The sequence below is a fragment of the Arachis ipaensis genome, chromosome B6 (genome assembly GCF_059453495.1).
Source record: "Arachis ipaensis isolate K30076 ecotype BB chromosome B6, ASM5945349v1, whole genome shotgun sequence".
Lineage (NCBI taxonomy): Eukaryota > Viridiplantae > Streptophyta > Magnoliopsida > Fabales > Fabaceae > Arachis > Arachis ipaensis.
The window spans coordinates 97,438,010-97,460,588 of record NC_142441.1 but is presented as its reverse complement, the minus strand read 5'-3'; the positions used below and the strand labels follow the sequence as shown (position 1 = coordinate 97,460,588).

At 35.2% G+C, this 22,579-nt stretch overlaps 2 pseudogenes; both read right to left on the bottom strand.

Annotated features, from left to right (window-relative positions):
• Positions 1-1,177: 1,177 nt before the first annotated feature.
• Positions 1,178-3,610, bottom strand: LOC148561896 (sucrose transport protein SUC3-like; annotated as a pseudogene).
• A 2,950-nt stretch (positions 3,611-6,560) lies between these two features.
• LOC107647007 (sucrose transport protein SUC3-like) lies at positions 6,561-9,375 on the bottom strand (annotated as a pseudogene).
• Positions 9,376-22,579: the final 13,204 nt, after the last annotated feature.

Genomic DNA, 22,579 nt, shown 5'->3' with positions numbered 1-22,579 from the left:
AGTGTATTGTTCAACCATACTAAATTTATCAGCTATAATTCATAACATTGTATTATATGAGAAAAATTACATTATGCGAATCTCTACAAGCCAATCAACCAGTATTCCGTGCATGCTTTGAGTAATATCGTGCTGCTTTATATTTCTTAATGCAATTAGAAAAGGGCTACACTTCTTGGATGCAAAAATTTCAAAGTACTACATGTCAATAAAAGTACACAGTAGAGAAAAATACATGAAAAAATATCAATAGTGAAAGTTATTCAATTTGTTGTGGCACAAAAAACTCATTACTCAACATCTTAATGAAAATTATGTCAATTGAATGCATAAGGGTTAACCATGATTAGTACAATATATAGAATGCATCTGAAAATCTCATCTCTTTCGGGATCAATTCCATGTATTGCAATTAAAACTTCAGCAGGTGTGAGCCTGTAGGACCAGATTGTGATGATCCCTGTATAAAAACTCAACAATCAAATTCATTCAATTGAAAAAATGAATTCAAAGTTAAGAAAATTTTTTATCCTAGTAAAGAAAATGAAATATATGTCTAACAAGTAACAACTTTGTTGATTAACATAGTTGACTCTAAAATATTAAGTGCGTGATACCAAACATGAAAAAGAACATTGGGGCTGGGTAATGCTAGAATACCTTCAAGTCTTCAACCTTGTACAAGGTCAACAACACACAGACAGTAATTAAGAAGACTAACATCTATGTACTGTACGAAAATTGATTGACCTATACATTGATGTGTTTTGTAAGCCTTTTTTCTTTTCTCTCTCTTTTTTTTTTTAATTTTATTTTAAGAATAGCTAACTAGTACTCTAGAATGGTTTGAGCAATAAAAAACAAGGCAGTTGGATTCTAATTAAGTTAAAAACAAAAGAAAACCCTACAATGCTTAAATAATTAATAATATCTTAGGCATATATCCTATTGGCTGATTGTCAAAGATCATTAAAGTCATCCGATGCTTTCCTTAACCAAGTAAGTCTTGAATCCTTAGCCAAGTTAATTCTTAATTTTGAAAATTCATTTAACAGCATAACTCAGAGTACTACCTTTCATACTTTTTTAGTGGAAATGTGTAGTCCCAAAATGTAATCAACATCATGCAGAAGAATGAATTTTCATAGTAAACTAATGTGAAATAACTTTACCTGCTTTAGATGATATAGGCAAATAGTAGTACCTGCAACAAAGATGAAACCAAAACTACACCAAATTCTAAAATTTAAGGTCAATTACGATGAAATCAATGTCATCATAAAAGCTAAATACTCCAGGTGACAATGAACCGTCAGAAAATAATTCTAAAACTGGTAAGTAATAACTGAAATCTGTAACAAAATAATAAGAAAAATCCTACCCAGGTTCCTTTAACAAAATTTACATTCTCTTGATCTTCACAATGTTATTTTTGGATAGATGGGTCCTTCGGTGATATTAAATTTTAATTATCCTATCATTAATTAGAGGACTGGAATTTTATCCAAAAAATAACGATGATGATAACAAAAAGATTAGAGGATGAAGGCGGCTTTTTTTAGAGTAAGGATAAAGGTGTTAATTATTGCATATTAAAGATCAAAACACCGAACTGCACATAATTAATATTTCAGTGCAAACAGACATACACGTGGAACTTGAAATCAAACTTGCAATAATAATAACATTGACATTTTTTCAAAGACATGATTATGTCACTTCAAAAGAGTCTAACCCATGAATGGACTCATAAAAACAATACTTGAGAATAATAAATTACCCGTGAAACAACGATTTCAAGATTTAGAACTCCTATAGCCAATCCTGCACAACCAATTGGATGTCATGAAATCATAAACTTATCTTAGCTGATTAATTATTAAGAACACATCTTCAACATTGAATACTAACCTTGGCCACCACCTGAATCAGTAGTCAACTCCGATGTGACAGTAAAGGGAACACTATAGGTAATCTGCAATCAAAACATGAAAAATTTATCCTGTCATGAACTTTCAGGTATGTTAATATAACTAAGCTAGAATTGGTAGAGAAGATTAAGAGTTTGGTGCCACAACATTCCTAGGACTTACCACAAGAGGAAAACCAAGAAGAACAAACACAACCAAGGAAGCAACCTTGATTTCTTCACTTGCTCCAATTACATGTTGAATACCTCCAAGGTAATCTTGGATGGAAATCAGATTAATTATAGCAGTGCCAGCCATGCAAACAAAGACGATAAAATTGCTAACAGCCCATACTGCACCCATCCAGTTACACACTGGTTCAATGAAAAACGAGCTAATTACCAAGACAATCTATCAAGCCACAAATGTAATGTAAGATTTATGATTACACAGGAAGAAACAAAGTTAATTTAAAATAATAAATCACTGATCATTATTGGTAAAAGCTTTGTGACAATTCTCTTCGAACCCCCCTTCTCTCCCCTCTTAAAAAAATAATGCTCAAATTGTGAGTTATTATTGAATTCAACAGCAAACCAAATGCACCCTCTCTAACACCTTGATCATAAAGACCTACTTTGGTAGAGCTCTCTTTTGGATCTTCATGATAAACTTCCCTCCCCATCCAATCCATATTAAACAAAAAAAAGGGAAACCATGACAACTGCAAGTAACAAAGGTCAAAAGGTTGAAGGAAACATAAGAAGGATCTCAAGTGGGATGCATAAGCATAATCCAACCAACATTCACAACCATTTTAGAAATGCAGAAATGTATATAATGTATGTACTGCAGTACCTACCCAAGTAAGAGCCATTATAACAAGCACTGAGTGCATTGCAGGTAGCAAATGCCTTAAACTTGTCAATAAGTTTACTAATACTGCTCCAGGTCCATCCACAAAGTTTTTATATCTCATGTTTTAGCTCTACATCTTTCTCAATGTGATCCTCATTTATCTTTCCATTGATGTCATTTGATAAAGGCTTTGATTTTGTGAATTCAAAGCCATTTTGTTGTTGTTCATCAAATAAAGGATCAGAATCTGATAAGCGATGATGCTGAGTTGTAGTAAGCGAAACTTCATCAGCAAAATATAGGGTGACAAGTGTGCATAATGTCAGGAAAACCTGCTAACATTGGCGATTAGATTCCACTAGTGAAAAGTAACTATACATGGATTTAAGAATTTAATTTTGATATGATGATAGTACAAAAAGTTTTGTATAGTCATCCTATTTTATGATGTCTTAGCAACAAACAGGTTAGTCCTTTATATCCAATACTCTGAAAGTCATATATTCTTATATGATCTGACAATATATAAAATGAATGTCATATTATAGAACCTTTACCTTACTTGCTCATGTTTTAGACTTAAAGCCATATAATCATCTCAGTAACTAAAAAAAGAATAAACTAATTGAACAACAAAATCTCTTGTTTGTCTTAAAACCAATAGTTCCCCCCACAGCTAATTTTTTTTTCCAATTGACAAGGAATTAATTAAAATACTAATAGCTCAAAATCTAACAGACGATATAGTTTTCCATTTAGTCTATTGCCCTTACTATAAAAATTATTTTAAACTGAATTATATTGCCACTTACAAAATTGTCATTTGCTGTAGGTATGATCATATGTACATAGTGATCTGAAGTCCTCACTAAAAGAAATAATCATAGAAAATTGCAGGGAATAGAAAACCGCAACTTTTCTTTTAAAGCACCCATTAAAATTGTGGCAGTTCTAAACCGTCGCTATTTTTTTAAAAATCAGCAAAAAAATAGTGGCAGTTTTACAACCACCGCCAAATCAATTATCTAATTATCGGCGGTTATACCAGTGGTTGCTGGAAACCGCCGCGAAAACAACTGTCTATGCCACTAACCAGGGCAGTTCACTCAACCGCCGAAATTGGTTTTTGCAGCGGTTTAAAACCGCCGCTAATCTCCGCTCTTCTTGTAGTGCTAACATGACACATACTCCTTGAGCTATTTCACGATTCCTTTAGCATAATTTTTTCATTAGTTATAACATTTTTTTATTTGAAAAATAAATAACTATGATAAAAATAATTATACTATAAATTTGCTGTCAATTATATATAATTAAAATTATAAAAATCAATTATTGTACATTTAAATTATAATAACGTAAACATTGTACCTAATAATTAAATTTTAATTATTCATATATTACCAAAATTATAATTATTCTTCATCATATTCCATTTTTTTAATCTATTGGTAATCTTTTCTTAATTTAATTAAAATTTGAATTGAATGAATTAATATTATTCTTCTTCTTCAATAAATAGTATATTTGGCTTGATATTTTTTTGTTGATATTTTCTGGTTTATTTAGCCTAATTTATTATGGTTATTCATCTCTTTCTTATTTTATACTAATTCAGTTAATTAAAATTAATAAATTTTAGTTATTTCAATTCTTACCATTTTTTATTCTAATAATATTTTCAATTAAGTTATTAATACAATTTTAATATTTTATGTCATTAATATTAATATCTTTTAAGATGTCCTTTTTCTAAATAATCTATATCTATGCTTTGATTTAATAAATTATATATATATATATATATATCCACACAATCTCCATAAAGATTTTTGCATACCATAACTTATCATCCTGGCATACTTATTATAATTAAATATGTGAGGCAAGTACACACATCTCCTAAAGGTCTAAATAGATCTAAGCTAGGAAATAAAAGACGAACAATCGTTGCATTTATAATAAAATACACCTAGCATAAAGGAAGTCACAATTAGAAAATTATTTATTACAGATGGATTTACAAATAAATTTAGTCTTTATTATAGATGAATTTTTGGTTACTGACAGATTTTGTCTCTCTATAAAAGTCTCGTCAAAAATTACTTACCGACAGATTTTTTTTCGTCGGTAATTACCAACAAATTTTTCTCCGTTACTGATAAAATTTTTCTCGGTAATTATCCCACCTTTTGCTAAAAAACCGTCAGTTTTTCGACAGATTCTCTGTCTGTAATTTACCGATAGATTTTTTTTCATTACTGACAGATTTTTTCTCAATAATCGTCATTTCAATTTTGCTTAAACCGTCCGATTTTTTGACAGATTTTTCTTCGGTAACTAGCGTAAGATTTTTCAACAGATTTTTTGTCGATAATTGGAACTTGGGAAAGCATTTCTAACTCTGAATACAAATGAAAAATCAATCCATCTGTAAGGTAAAATAGTATTTTTTTTTAGATTTTTCATTGCAAAATAAATTTGTTTTCATACAAAATAAATATAAATTTAAACAAGTTCATCATATTATCAAACTGAAAGAAAAGTACTATAAACAAGCAAGTCAATATAATTCAAAATATAAACAAAGTGTATTGATACATCAACTATAATCCTCAGTGTATTGTTCAACCATACTAAATTTATCAGCTATAATTCATAACATTGTATTATATGAGAAAAATTACATTATGCGAATCTCTACAAGCCAATCAACCAGTATTCCGTACATGCTTTGAGTAATATCGTGCTGCTTTATATTTCTTAATGCAATTAGAAAAGGGCTACACTTCTTGGATGCAAAAATTTCAAAGTACTAAATGTCAATAAAAGTACACAGTAGAGAAAAATACATGAAAAAATATCAATAGTGAAAGTTATTCAATTTGTTGTGGCACAAAAAACTCATTACTCAACATCTTAATGAAAATTATGTCAATTGAATGCATAAGGGTTAACCATGATTAGTACAATATATAGAATGCATCTGAAAATCTCATCTCTTTCGGGATCAATTCCATGTATTGCAATTAAAACTTCAGCAGGTGTGAGCCTGTAGGACCAGATTGTGATGATCCCTGTATAAAAACTCAACAATCAAATTCATTCAATTGAAAAAATGAATTCAAAGTTAAGAAAATTTTTTATCCTAGTAAAGAAAATGAAATATATGTCTAACAAGTAACAACTTTGTTTATTAACATAGTTGACTCTAAAATATTAAGTGCGTGATACCAAACATGAAAAAGAACATTGGGGCTGGGTAATGCTAGAATACCTTCAAGTCTTCAACCTTGTACAAGGTCAACAACACACAGACAGTAATTAAGAAGACTAACATCTATGTACTGTACGAAAATTGATTGACCTATACATTGATGTGTTTTGTAAGCCTTTTTTCTTTTCTCTCTCTTTTTTTTTAATTTTATTTTAAGAATAGCTAACTAGTACTCTAGAATGGTTTGAGCAATAAAAAACAAGGCAGTTGGATTCTAATTAAGTTAAAAACAAAAGAAAACCCTACAATGCTTAAATAATTAATAATATCTTAGGCATATATCCTATTGGCTGATTGTCAAAGATCATTAAAGTCATCCGATGCTTTCCTTAACCAAGTAAGTCTTGAATCCTTAGCCAAGTTAATTCTTAATTTTGAAAATTCATTTAACAGCATAACTCAGAGTACTACCTTTCATACTTTTTTAGTGGAAATGTGTAGTCCCAAAATGTAATCAACATCATGCAGAAGAATGAATTTTCATAGTAAACTAATGTGAAATAACTTTACCTGCTTTAGATGATATAGGCAAATAGTAGTACCTGCAACAAAGATGAAACCAAAACTACACCAAATTCTAAAATTTAAGGTCAATTACGATGAAATCAATGTCATATCATAAAAGCTAAATACTCCAGGTGACAATGAACCGTCAGAAAATAATTCTAAAACTGGTAAGTAATAACTGAAATCTGTAACAAAATAATAAGAAAAATCCTACCCAGGTTCCTTTAACAAAATTTACATTCTCTTGATCTTCACAATGTTATTTTTGGATAGATGGGTCCTTCGGTGATATTAAATTTTAATTATCCTATCATTAATTAGAGGACTGGAATTTTATCCAAAAAATAACGATGATGATAACAAAAAGATTAGAGGATGAAGGCGGCTTTTTTTAGAGTAAGGATAAAGGTGTTAATTATTGCATATTAAAGATCAAAACACCGAACTGCACATAATTAATATTTCAGTGCAAACAGACATACACGTGGAACTTGAAATCAAACTTGCAATAATAATAACATTGACATTTTTTCAAAGACATGATTATGTCACTTCAAAAGAGTCTAACCCATGAATGGACTCATAAAAACAATACTTGAGAATAATAAATTACCCGTGAAACAACGATTTCAAGATTTAGAACTCCTATAGCCAATCCTGCACAACCAATTGGATGTCATGAAATCATAAACTTATCTTAGCTGATTAATTATTAAGAACACATCTTCAACATTGAATACTAACCTTGGCCACCACCTGAATCAGTAGTCAACTCCGATGTGACAGTAAAGGGAACACTATAGGTAATCTGCAATCAAAACATGAAAAATTTATCCTGTCATGAACTTTCAGGTATGTTAATATAACTAAGCTAGAATTGGTAGAGAAGATTAAGAGTTTGGTGCCACAACATTCCTAGGACTTACCACAAGAGGAAAACCAAGAAGAACAAACACAACCAAGGAAGCAACCTTGATTTCTTCACTTGCTCCAATTACATGTTGAATACCTCCAAGGTAATCTTGGATGGAAATCAGATTAATTATAGCAGTGCCAGCCATGCAAACAAAGACGATAAAATTGCTAACAGCCCATACTGCACCCATCCAGTTACACACTGGTTCAATGAAAAACGAGCTAATTACCAAGACAATCTATCAAGCCACAAATGTAATGTAAGATTTATGATTACACAGGAAGAAACAAAGTTAATTTAAAATAATAAATCACTGATCATTATTGGTAAAAGCTTTGTGACAATTCTCTTCGAACCCCCCTTCTCTCCCCTCTTAAAAAAATAATGCTCAAATTGTGAGTTATTATTGAATTCAACAGCAAACCAAATGCACCCTCTCTAACACCTTGATCATAAATACCTACTTTGGTAGAGCTCTCTTTTGGATCTTCATGATAAACTTCCCTCCCCATCCAATCCATATTAAACAAAAAAAAGGGAAACCATGACAACTGCAAGTAACAAAGGTCAAAAGGTTGAAGGAAACATAAGAAGGATCTCAAGTGGGATGCATAAGCATAATCCAACCAACATTCACAACCATTTTAGAAATGCAGAAATGTATATAATGTATGTACTGCAGTACCTACCCAAGTAAGAGCCATTACAACAAGCACTGAGTGCATTGCAGGTAGCAAATGCCTTAAACTTGTCAATAAGTTTACTAATACTGCTCCAGGTCCATCCACAAAGTTTTTATATCTCATGTTTTAGCTCTACATCTTTCTCAATGTGATCCTCATTTATCTTTCCATTGATGTCATTTGATAAAGGCTTTGATTTTGTGAATTCAAAGCCATTTTGTTGTTGTTCATCAAATAAAGGATCAGAATCTGATAAGCGATGATGCTGAGTTGTAGTAAGCGAAACTTCATCAGCAAAATATAGGGTGACAAGTGTGCATAATGTCAGGAAAACCTGCTAACATTGGCGATTAGATTCCACTAGTGAAAAGTAACTATACATGGATTTAAGAATTTAATTTTGATATGATGATAGTACAAAAAGTTTTGTATAGTCATCCTATTTTATGATGTCTTAGCAACAAACAGGTTAGTCCTTTATATCCAATACTCTGAAAGTCATATATTCTTATATGATCTGACAATATATAAAATGAATGTCATATTATAGAACCTTTACCTTACTTGCTCATGTTTTAGACTTAAAGCCATATAATCATCTCAGTAACTAAAAAAAGAATAAACTAATTGAACAACAAAATCTACACAATCAGTATTTCAAACATAAAAATAAAAATCCAAAAAATTGAAAGTGATAAACTCTGAAATTAACCGAATCTGAGGATAGATTCTCGATGTTCTGGAACAGAAAAATTCTATGAGTGATAGCATATCTAGAAGTGCGAGAAGGAAGACGAAGGAGAAAGAAAGAAAGAAACAAAGCAAAGGAAAAATAAAACAAAATAGCTATGCATGCGTAAGAAGACAACAAAAATAATAAGAACTGGATGACAAAAACCATACCAGGACTAGAGCGACGACAGACTGTTGCAAAGTTCGAGAAACGGCGGTAAATCGAACGAGATGCGGAGAAGCTCGACAAAAAATGGCGAACTAGAGGAGAGGCTGGCGTCAGTGTAGCAGTGAATATGAAGAGTGATAAAGGCGTGGAAGAGATTAGGGTTACCTGCACAGCTGAGATGAGACCAAAACAGAACGATTTCTACACATTAGGATTCGATACGAAGCGACGCAAGAAACATAGGAAGAAGAGTTGGCAGGCGGTGTGATGGAGCTTCGGTATGACGGAAGTTCAGTGTAACGACCCAATTCCCAGTACGTCATGATCATACTAGAAACCAAGTGTCACCAACTTTTTCACCTAATAGCTAACTAAATATTTATTATTAAGCCTGTAATTGTATTAGCGCGCAAATCAGCGCACGAATCGAATTTTTAAAAAAATTAAGATAATTCAGTAAGTACACTAAAATAACACAAACATCAGAGACAGAGATAATATACATCATACATACTATTTACATATATATACATATATTGTCATACGGGTTTTAAGTCAGCATACAATCCTTCACATCTGGTTACTATATACATGATCAACACTCTGGGTCCTAGTCCATATAGGAAGCCCCTAAGCTGGCACCCGAAAACTAGCCTAGTCAACTATATGCATCCTACTCTCTCAGTGAGTCTAACCAAAAGTGAGAAACTAAGCACAAAAGCTAGACTATCACAAAAACTCCCAAAAAGTCTCATACTCATCTCTCCAACATCAACTGTCGTCAGAGGAGGAAATCTCAAACACATCTGATGGGGAAGGAAGGAAGGGGAAAGAACTGGGGAGTTCTTAGTAAGGTCGGGGTAGTTAGTTTAGTTCGTTTTATTATGTGATGCCAAGGCATCTTAGGCTAGTTTCACTAGCCTTTTTCTTTTATTTTTAGTTGTTTTATGCATTTTCTTGAGCCTTAAGTAATCATTTGGGCCAAATAGTCATGCTTGTCTTAAATCATTCAAACATGAAGATTTTTATGCAAATTCCATGAGTTTTTAGTTATATTCCTTGAATGCTATGAATGGAAGAATTCTCATGAATTTTAGCAAGACTTTGATGCAACTGTTTGGATGATTTCAGGGAAGAAGAGGCTAGGCAAGGAAGCAACAAAATCAATAAAGGAAGCTTGAATATCACATGTGGAGTTTAAGTTCCAGTTTAAGCCTAAACTGGAGCTTAAACGCCAAAAATCATGAAGGATAAGAAATGCTGGAAATGAAGTTTAACCACCAGTTTGACCTCAAACTGGAGGTTAAACGCCAGAATGGAAGGTCGCACCAAAGAAGCATTTCCACGTTTAACCTCCAGTTTGACCTCAAACTGGAGGTTAAACGCCAGAATGATAATGCCACTCAGGAAGGAGTTCCACGTTTAACCTCCAGTTTGACCTCAAACTGGAGGTTAAACGCCAGAAGTGGGAATAGCACCAGGGAGCCATTTCCACGTTTAAGCTCCAGTTTGACCTCAAACTGGAGCTTAAACGTGTTCGACAGCCTTTCTCCTCCAGGGTTGCTCTCTCCATTTCCACGTTTAACCTCCAGTTTGACCTCAAACTGGAGGTTAAACGTGTTCGACACCTCCAGGGCTACCATTCTAAGCTTCCACGTTTAACCTCCAGTTTGACCTCAAACTGGAGGTTAAACGTGTTCGACCTCCAGGGCTGCCCTTCCTTTATCCACGTTTAAGCTTCAGTTTAACCTTAAACTGAAGCTTAAACGTGTTATATGGAACAGCTTGACCATGCCTTCTTCAAACATAAATAACTTGAGCTACAAAACTCCAAATGAGGTGATTCAAAATGCATTGGAAAGAAGACATCTAGAGCTTTCCAAGAATATATGGCATGCATGGTGGATACTAAAAATTGAGGGAGAAAACAGCCCCGTAATGTGCATAGAAGAGCATAGTACCAACATGCAATCAGGCCAGCTGACCTCTTCACCTTCCATGGAGTATAACTCGAGTTGTAGAGATCCAATTGAGGTGCTTCCAGTTGCGTTAGAAAGCTGACATCCATAGCTTTCCAACGAGGTATAATAGTCTATATTTGGCATCAAATTGGTAAGGTTGACAAGAGAACAAAGTGACGACTCAAGAAAGGGGGTGCAACATTTGAGTGTAGTTTAATGGATCATTATCCTTTTTGGATCAATTATGTCACTCAGCCCTTCAAGCAAGCAAGGCCCATCAACAACACCAAATCAAGGCCACAAGAATCATCTAGAATAGTTTATTTTCATTTGATTGTAATTTGCTTTGAATTTCATTTTCATTTTGTAATTTAGGGAGCCTATTTAAAGGCCTTAGTTTCTGCATTTAGAGACGGGGGGATTGAAGGGGAATCCAGCCCCTGATGGGGACCTTAAACCTTTACTTTCACTTTTAGCTAGTTTTCCTTTTCTTTGTAATTGAATTCAGAGCTATGATTCACTAAACCCCCTTTCATTGGGTTAGGGAGCTCTATTGTAATTCAATGAATCAATAATAGTTTATCTTCTTCTTCAATCTTTTCTCTTGAATTTTGTTAGAAAGCTTCTCGATCTAATTCCATTGAGTAGTTGTCTTGGGAAAGAAACTACTCATACTTGGAATCCTTCGGAGCCTTGGGAAAGGAATGGAGGATTCATGCTAGAGAAGCTTTCTCACAGTGGATTGGATTGGGGTTTGGATGGATATTGTGACATGTAATCCTACCAAATTGTGGTTCATGAAATTGTGTGGTATAATCAGTGATCAAGCATCATCTCTTCTTATGAACATTTAAACCAAGGGATTGGGAATTTGTTTGTTTTTAGAGAGCATTGGTGAGCCAAGGAATTGGGATCCAATCATATAAGATTGCCAAGCAAAATTTAATGAATGCATTGGTTGAGGAAGAGATATACATGTTTTGATTCGGAGATTTCAATATCTCCTAAACCCAATGAATTCCCCATTTCTGATTTCCACTTTCTCTTTACATTCTGCAATTCAATTCTTGCAATCATCCCCATTCCCTTTTAATTTCAGCAATTTACATTCTGCTCTTTAATTCATGCAATTTAAGATTCAGCCATTTAATTTTCTTGTCATTTACTTTTCCCGCCAATTTTACATTCCGCAATTCTCATCTCAATCGTGATTCCGCTCAACTAGAACAAACTTCTAATTCGAATTGCTCACTCAACCAATCCTTGTGGGATTCGACCTCACTCTATTGTGAGTTTTTACTTGACGATAACCGGTGCACTTGCCGGAAGGAATTTTGCCGATCGTGCAATTTCCTAAATCGTAGCATAACTAGTTTATGCGCATCAAGTTTATGGCGCCGTTGCCGGGGATTGGTTTTCGATTGACAATTCTCAAATTGGAAGTTAACTAGATTGAGCAATTTTTCTTTTCTTTTGTTAATAGTTTTTGTTTCAGTTTATTACTGCTAATTTCTGCAAATTTTAATTTGTTTTCTTTGCTTATTCACTTGTTAGCATACTAACCACCAGTTGTTTGTGATATTGCCTCACTATGGGATTTCCACTATCTTTGGATGAGTATTGTTTGAGACTGAGCACATTGCAAAAAAGAAAGGAGTATCCATCATCTTTTGGTCAATCAAAATTCATGAGAAACTCTCCACCACCACAGAATGATTCATGTTATTATGCTCATGGTGGGTGGGAGTATCAGGAACAGGAAACGGGGTACTTCCCAGAGCCACAAAATGGTCCATGTTTTGGTGAATTTGATCACTACTCAAGTTGTGGCTGGGAAGATCAAAACCAAAGAGATTTCACTTATTCACACCCCATTCATCAAGAGCCATCACCTCTGAATTATCCAACCTCACCTCCTAGTTTTACATATCCAAATTCTTCATCACTTGAGCATTTCTCAGCACAAAATTCCTTCTCAAATTCATACAATTCATTTCACTATCCACAAGACTCATTCCACTACACACAAGAGTCATACCACTACCAACACTCCAACCAAAGACTCTATCAGCCCACACAAAACACATACTCCCAGCCACCATATCACAGCCAAGATAATCAACCTCATCAACCTAATCCGAACCAACAATTTCAAGATCAATTAAACAGGATAGAAGGAATGCTTGCAACCATGAGTCAAGACATAACCGATTTGAAAGACTTTAAGGAAGAATTGATATCCAACTTACAAAATCAAGGTGCTGCCATTCAAAAGCTAGAAGCACAAATTGGATATCTATCAAAGCAAATCCCTACCCACAATTCTTCTAGTGAGACCATGGCAAACCCAAGGGAGGAATCAGAAGAACAAGAAATGGAGAAGGTTAATCAAGGGAGATCACACTCCAATGAAACAGAGAGTTGCAAAGAGGAAGGGTTTATTGAACCACAAATTCAGGAAGATTTTGATGAACAGGATACTCCAACTGTCCAACAACAACCAAGTTCTGAGATCAAGGATGTGAAGGCAGTAGAAACAAGCACCAAAATGAGGATTGTGACCGAGAAACAAAGGACCATATCCATGAAGAAGAGAAGGTCGAAGAACAATCCAACTCCTGAGCCAACAAGCAAGTTCACTCAAGCCAATCACAAGGGAAAGCTTGCTGGAAAGAAGCATTCACAACAAGGGGCACTAACTAGCTCCTTTATCCACTTGAAGTCATTCCTCTTAACAAACTGGAGGAAGAGGAAGAAAGTCAGGAACAGCATGTCAAGCTAATGACGTTAAAGAAGCGCTTGTTGGGAGGCAACCCAACCAAAGGTAGTTTTTCTTTTCTAGTTATTTCAATAAAAGAGTTAAGTAGATTTATCTGTATTGCAAGGAGCTAAGTTTGGTGTTGCACACCAAAACAATTCAAGGGTGAATGTGAGATTCTAAGTTTGGTGTTCCACCAAAAACTTCATTAAAAGCACATTTCTACCTCAGCATGACTAGTCACTAGCTCCAACCAATCAGGGAAACTACTTAACCAATAGTTTAATTTCTAGTTCATAGTTTCTTTTTCTAGTTCATAGTTATTTTCTTAATAAAAGCACATGAGGTTTTCTGCATATGATCCAAATTGCTGCATATGGCAAGGAACTAAGTTTGGTGTTCACACACCAATCTAAGTTCAGAGGCCTACAAACATACATGCATGCTAACCAATTCTCAAAGTGCTTGGGGAACAAGCAACTTCTAATAGCTTTGCAGGAAGACAATCAATCTCATGGAAGGAATATACATCATCATCAAAGAGAACACCAAGGCTAGGAAGGATGATGAACAACAAAGAAGATGCTAAAAGGTTGTATTGTCACTTAATTGCTTGTACTTTGAATTGCTGATATTGGAAGTTTGCATGCACCCCTGCTTTAAGTTTGAGTCATTGCAGTTTTTGTTTGTCTGTTTGTTTAATTTCCAAATAAGTGATAGTCTAAGTGTCTGGATAAACTTCATCTTCTTAAATGTATGCTTGCCATGCTTGTTCTGTTTCCATAAAATAAAAGAAATGTTTGAACAAAAGTAACTCAATTCCATTTGGTAAGAAATCAAATAAGATTAAGTGGTGGTATGCATGTTTGATTGAATAGTCAGCTCACTAAGAAATAAAGTTAGAATTGTCACTTTTAGTGGAAATTAGGATGCTGTCTATGGATCTTGATGAATAAATGTCTTTGGCCATGAAAAAGAAAGAAGAAGAAGAAGAAAAAGCCACTGAAAAAGGGCAACCAAAAAGCAAAAAAAAAATTGAGAAAATAAGCTAGGCACCAATGGTTTGAACTTCTGAGACAAATGCCTGTGGTGTTTATGTATTAAGGATATGCTTGGATGAATAGGTTCTGAGGAGTGTTTCAACACTTGGTAACTTGGGTTAACTAACCCGGGATTATCAACCAAAAGTCCATTATCAAGAGCAACCTAAATACAAAACATTTAGTCACACAAAGAGGTGCTGGGTACCAATGTCTCAAGAAGAAATGTGAACTAAAATGCCTGTAGTGGATATGTGTAGTGCACTGATAAGAAAAAAAAATGCCAAAGGCTTGTGCAACACATGACACTGAGCAACAAGGAGCAAATAAGCTCAAAGAAAAAGAAAAAACAAAGAAAAGAAACTTGCCAAGGATATGTGAATAACAAGAGGCCATAGCAGTGTTTTAGTGGAAACATAAAAAGTGACATTCTTACCTAAGAAACAATAAAGTGATGCTGCAACAACTTTCTGCATGAACACCCCATTAATCAATGTCAATTACTTACTGATATGGCTAATGAATTTACTTTCTGTTTCATTCTTTCTTCTCAATAATTTAGAACTTGCTTGGGGACAAGCAAGGATTAAGTTTGGTGTTGTGATGCCAAGGCATCTTAGGCTAGTTTCACTAGCCTTTTTCTTTTATTTTTAGTTGTTTTATGCATTTTCTTGAGCCTTAAGTAATCATTTGGGCCAAATAGTCATGCTTGTCTTAAATCATTCAAACATGAAGATTTTTATGCAAATTCCATGAGTTTTTAGTTATATTCCTTGAATGCTATGAATGGAAGAATTCTCATGAATTTTAGCAAGACTTTGATGCAACTGTTTGGATGATTTCAGGGAAGAAGAGGCTAGGCAAGGAAGCAACAAAATCAATAAAGGAAGCTTGAATATCACATGTGGAGTTTAAGTTCCAGTTTAAGCCTAAACTGGAGCTTAAACGCCAAAAATCATGAAGGATAAGAAATGCTGGAAATGAAGTTTAACCACCAGTTTGACCTCAAACTGGAGGTTAAACGCCAGAATGGAAGGTCTCACCAAAGAAGCATTTCCACGTTTAACCTCCAGTTTGACCTCAAACTGGAGGTTAAACGCCAGAATGATAATGCCACTCAGGAAGGAGTTCCACGTTTAACCTCCAGTTTGACCTCAAACTGGAGGTTAAACGCCAGAAGTGGGAATAGCACCAGGGAGCCATTTCCACGTTTAAGCTCCAGTTTGACCTCAAACTGGAGCTTAAACGTGTTCGACAGCCTTTCTCCTCCAGGGTTGCTCTCTCCATTTCCACGTTTAACCTCCAGTTTGACCTCAAACTGGAGGTTAAACGTGTTCGACACCTCCAGGGCTACCATTCTAAGCTTCCACGTTTAACCTCCAGTTTGACCTCAAACTGGAGGTTAAACGTGTTCGACCTCCAGGGCTGCCCTTCCTTTATCCACGTTTAAGCTTCAGTTTAACCTTAAACTGAAGCTTAAACGTGTTATATGGAACAGCTTGACCATGCCTTCTTCAAACATAAATAACTTGAGCTACAAAACTCCAAATGAGGTGATTCAAATTGCATTGGAAAGAAGACATCTAGAGCTTTCCAAGCATATATGGCATGCATGGTGGATACTAAAAATTGAGGGAGAAAACAGCCCCGTAATGTGCATAGAAGAGCATAGTACCAACATGCAATCAGGCCAGCTGACCTCTTCACCTTCCATGGAGTATAACTCGAGTTGTAGAGATCCAATTGAGGTGCTTCCAGTTGCGTTAGAAAGCTGACATCCATAGCTTTCCAACGAGGTATAATAGTCTATATTTGGCATCAAATTGGCAAGGTTGACAAGAGAACAAAGTGACGACTCAAGAAAGGGGGTGCAACATTTGAGTGTAGTTTAATGGATCATTATCCTTTTTGGATCAATTATGTCACTCAGCCCTTCAAGCAAGCAAGGCCCATCAACAACACCAAATCAAGGCCACAAGAATCATCTAGAATAGTTTATTTTCATTTGATTGTAATTTGCTTTGAATTTCATTTTCATTTTGTAATTTAGGGAGCCTATTTAAAGGCCTTAGTTTCTGCATTTAGAGACGGGGGGATTGAAGGGGAATCCAGCCCCTGATGGGGACCTTAAACCTTTACTTTCACTTTTAGCTAGTTTTCCTTTTCTTTGTAATTGAATTCAGAGCTATGATTCACTAAACCCCCTTTCATTGGGTTAGGGAGCTCTATTGTAATTCAATGAATCAATAATAGTTTATCTTCTTCTTCAATCTTTTCTCTTGAATTTTGTTAGAAAGCTTCTCGATCTAATTCCATTGAGTAGTTGTCTTGGGAAAGAAACTACTCATACTTGGAATCCTTCGGAGCCTTGGGAAAGGAATGGAGGATTCATGCTAGAGAAGCTTTCTCACAGTGGATTGGATTGGGGTTTGGATGGATATTGTGACATGTAATCCTACCAAATTGTGGTTCATGAAATTGTGTGGTATAATCAGTGATCAAGCATCATCTCTTCTTATGAACATTTAAACCAAGGGATTGGGAATTTGTTTGTTTTTAGAGAGCATTGGTGAGCCAAGGAATTGGGATCCAATCATATAAGATTGCCAAGCAAAATTTAATGAATGCATTGGTTGAGGAAGAGATATACATGTTTTGATTCGGAGATTTCAATATCTCCTAAACCCAATGAATTCCCCATTTCTGATTTCCACTTTCTCTTTACATTCTGCAATTCAATTCTTGCAATCATCCCCATTCCCTTTTAATTTCAGCAATTTACATTCTACTCTTTAATTCATGCAATTTAAGATTCAGCCATTTAATTTTCTTGTCATTTACTTTTCCCGCCAATTTTACATTCCGCAATTCTCATCTCAATCGTGATTCCGCTCAACTAGAACAAACTTCTAATTCGAATTGCTCACTCAACCAATCCTTGTGGGATTCGACCTCACTCTATTGTGAGTTTTTACTTGACGATAACCGGTGCACTTGCCGGAAGGAATTTTGCCGATCGTGCAATTTCCTAAATCGTAGCATAACTAGTTTATGCACATCATTATGTTCTCAGTAAATAACAACAGTCAACAAAGTACAATCCAACTCAGCAATTACATAACATAGAATCCAATCACAAGCATACACAATCATAGAAAACACAATCACAAACAAATATGCGCAAACAAGGATGATGCATGTGTAGTCCTACTGCAGGCCATGAGCTCATGTGTCGGTTGCCTACCCACTCCCGACATTACCCGGGCACGAGTCCCATATATGGCTTTCCAGATGCATACAATGTGCTTATAAGTCTTACAGCTAGGCCACATATAGTGTGACTTTCAAATCAATGAGCTTACATCTGGAAAATAGTTCTCAGTGTGTGGGCGTCCCCACTATACATTTGGCACTAATAACAGGATCATCTAGGCCACTGCCAAATATTTCTAACGAATCAGCAAAGCCAATTTCTCCATTATATGCTTCCCCCAAAGCTGTCTTGAGGAGATACAGATAAAAAATCAACGACTTTCTAATTTACAATTCCAAAATAGTCTGATGGGCTAAACCATGTATTTTAGATACCATAATCATTCAGTAGTAAGTTTTCACTTAAAAGACCATACAACAAGTCATTATTCTGAACGATTTAGCTGTTTACTAGATTAAGCTACATAAAAGACTTAAAATCAAAAGCCAAGTTAAATTTTCTTAAAATCGATGTCACTATAGATAAACAGAGTTGATACATCATTAACTAAATTTACAATTACAAAATTCATATTACATATATGCATATTTATTTACAAAGAGATTAGCAAGGATAATTGAGAGTAGGATAAGAAATTTGCTAAAAAAGAATTATTAAAATAAAACACCAAGATCATACACCCACAAACGCAACAAAATATTTAATTTTTTTGCATATGATTGATAGAAATTCAATTGAACTTATCATGAGCAGAGGAAAAAAATCTTATATTTTTTCTTTATATGCAAAATAAAAAAAAAAACCCACTCATGTATAAAGTTATAGCTTTGAAATCTCGAGTAGACTATTTTTGCATAACAATGATAATGATTGATTAATGCAATAGTAAATCTAATATAGGAATACCATAAAGAAATTACATAAACTTATTACATTCTCTGAATAGCTTCTGGCACCGATCCTTTAACTTATCAATATTTGCTTCAAGAGACAATACCTGTCCCACAGAAAAGACTAAATTATTGGCAAGGAATCATTTTTCATTCTTTCTACTTTCAGTACATGACTATTAACCTTTCAAAAGGATCCATGAATCAAAGAATCTTGATCAACATCGATACATGAGAAGTGCAAGTGCACATACTTCTTTAAGGGAGAAACAGACAATTTACCCTCACAAAAAATGAAGAGAAGGCAAGTTCTTTTTCTTTTTCTTTAAAAAAATATAAATTAAAAAATAAATAAATAATGAATCTTTATTTATTTCTACTAATAAAAGTCAATCAATCCCATTGCCTACTAAAACAGAGTTGACACCATAAAGCAGACAAGAGTCATCCATCCTTAAATAAATTAACTTCCATTAATCCTCATTTGCTTACTCATTCCAAATCAAGGAAAAAACTATAGAAAATAAAAAAAAATTAAAATTACCAAAGCAAATTTATCCTTGAAGATCAGGCCACCACAGATCTTTCCAATGTTGTAATTGAAGTTTATATAAGCCCATAAATGTCTTGCAAGAGTTTTAACAGGTCTATTAAAAGATAACTCACCTCTATAGGAGCCAACTTATGTTTTTGAAATTTATTTGTCTTGTACGCTATTACCATGCAGCCCCATCTATATGGAGTCACCCATATGTCACATTTAGGATCCATTTATCCCTCATAGTTCCTGTGTAGATATACCTGAAATTTTGTAACTCGAACATAAAACTATACTTTCAAGAGATTTACTTTTAGAATAAAGACACTCAGAAATGTTTCTTTATGATTGCAGAATCATTATTTCACACTACAATAAGCTTAAAAAACAAAAAGTTTGCCTTATAAAGAATAACTTTGCACAACAAGTCAAGAAACAGAAAATTTATTGTTACCTTCCATTTCTCATCTAAGCCTTTAAACCAATCCTGATCTTCTACATCCCTTACTGGCTCAATTATAGCTTTTTTAATGGCAAATTTAAGCCATGAATGAATCACCAATCCCAACAATATCTACTGCTAAAGCAGAGGCAGGCACGAGATTTTCTTTAATAAAAGTAATTGATAGCTCAGAAAAGATACCATCAAAACTAGCATGATACTTCACATTAAACTTTAATATATTTCCTTGAGAATTTATGAAGTCCTATGAATGAAATTGAAAAAGAATAATGACACTACAAAGTAAGTTATTCGTATCTAGTATAAAGGTTTTTAACAACTATGAATTATTTGAAATGAAATGAAAGAATGAAAAGAAACTTCATCACGAACTAGTACATTCTCAGCAGTCAGAAGATGAATTGTAAATTGAGAGTAAAGCAGAGAATGTTATTCATTCATTATCATTTTGTACAGTTTTACAACAATTGTATCTTGCCTAGTTATACACATGAGGACCACCAATACAGTTAATTCATCACTAGCAGATCTGAGGTAAAATTCAGAGTAGCGAAATTGGAACAAAATTAAATTGGGACAAAAGGAGAAGGGGGAAGAACGAACCAGAGAGAGAAGAGAGGGAGCGATCGAGCAGCGCACAATAGGGGAAGGGGGAAGGATGCTGACGGTTAGACCAGGACGGACGGATGGGAAGGACACTGATGACACGGACGTGCACGGCGGAGTGAGAAGACTTGGACGACCCCTTCCACTTTCCTTTCGTGCGCAGGAGCTAGACGGCGGAGGGAGTAGACTAGTGACGGGGAAGAACGACAATGCAGACGTAGCGACTGGAACTGACGAAGGAAAGAGTCACGGCGACGGAGTATCTCAGAGATGGTGATTGGCACCTTTACTCCCCTAGGATTCACACGAAAACATGAAGAATGACTGTTTATGTTTTTGCCAAAAATTTTAATAAACTCTTCCAAAATGTTATTTACAGCAGTTTGAAAACTAAACCGCCACTATTTTCATCAATTTTCAACGGAACATGTGTTTACTACCAGAATCGCCACTATTCCATCGATTGGCAACGGTTCAAGAAATTGCCAACAATTTTTCACTGTAATTTACCATTTATCTTGTAGGGCAATATCAATTTTGATAATAGTCTTTAACTTGTAGAAGGAGCCAAGGCATCGATCGATTAATTCCTCATTAGTTTATACTCTTTTCTTCTTGTACAAGATGTCTCTGATACGGGTTGAAAGATGGATCGAGAACTTGCGGGTTGAGGCAGATGCCGGATCACTTGACTGGAGCAATGGGGGGAGGTACCTGCAAAGACACTCCGACGCTCAAGTCAGAATGGATCTGAGAGGTATAAGGTGTGAGGAATGAATGAATACCTGGAGGGACCTGGGTCCTCTATTTATAGGTGATGGTGAATATCTTATCTTATCTTATTTGGCTAAGATAAGGAAGACGTTTGAATTATCTTATCTTATCTTACTTGACTAAGATAAGGGAGACGTTTGAATTCGAAAGTTGGTTAGGAGCTCTAGTGGGCCGGTTCCGAGCCTTCTGGAAGCGCGAAGTGGGTCGGACCTGGGTAACCGGGTTCGGAGACCGTTCCGGGTATAGGATCCGTGGACCGGATCTGTAACAGTTGCCCCCAGAGCGAGAGAGTGAGGGTGCTCGGTCTCATCGCTGGAGGAACCTTTTTCTTGTCGTTGTGGTTCGGCAAGGAGATCGTTGTTTGATTTTTCCGGTCGAGGTCGACGATTTGGGGAGTTCCTAGCCGTTTCATGGTCAGGCGAGGAGTGCGTTGTTTGGGCGTTTCATCACATGCCGGGTTTGATGACCGTAACAGTTTCCCCTGAATCATGAGAGTATGCTTTCTTGGTCTCAATGCTAAGTTATTGGAGAGTCTGATCCTCTATAGTTCGGGAGACTGTGAGGGGCTGAAAAAGGCGTGATGTCATCCTGCACCAATTGGTAGGATGTTGGTCAGTCTGGCTTTCTGCGAGTTGGAAGACCGTCCTCATGCTTGTTTTGTGTGGCCTTTTTTTTGGGCCGTTATTGTGAACTTATTTTAGACCTCTTAGTGGGCCGATTTCAAAACTTTGTTTATTTAGCTTATTTGGATTTCCGTTTTGTTGGCTTTGCGGGTGATCGATTCTTGAGTCACTATTTTTGTTATTTGGATATTCGTTATGTTGGCCTCAGGGTGATCGATCCCCGGGCTGCCATTTTTTATTTGGATACCCGTTTTGTTATTTAGATATCCATTTTGTTGGCCTAGGGGTAATCGATTTCCAAGTAGCCGTTTACTTATTTGGATGTTCGTTCTGTTATTTGGATATCCGTTTTGTTGGCCTCGGGGTGATCGATCCCCGGGCCGCCATTTTTTGTTATTTGGATACCCGTTTTGTTTTTTGGATATCCGTTTTGTTGGCCTCGGGGTGATCGATTCCCGGGTAGCCGTTTACTTATTTGGATATCCGTTTAGTTATTTGGATATATTTTATTGGCCTCGGGGTGATTGATTACCGAGTAGCTGTTTACTTATTTGGATATCCGTTTTGTTGTTTGGATATCCATTTTATTGACCTCGGGAAAGCCGTTTATTTATTTGGATATCCGTTTTGTTGTTTGGATATCCGTTTTATTGGCTTTGG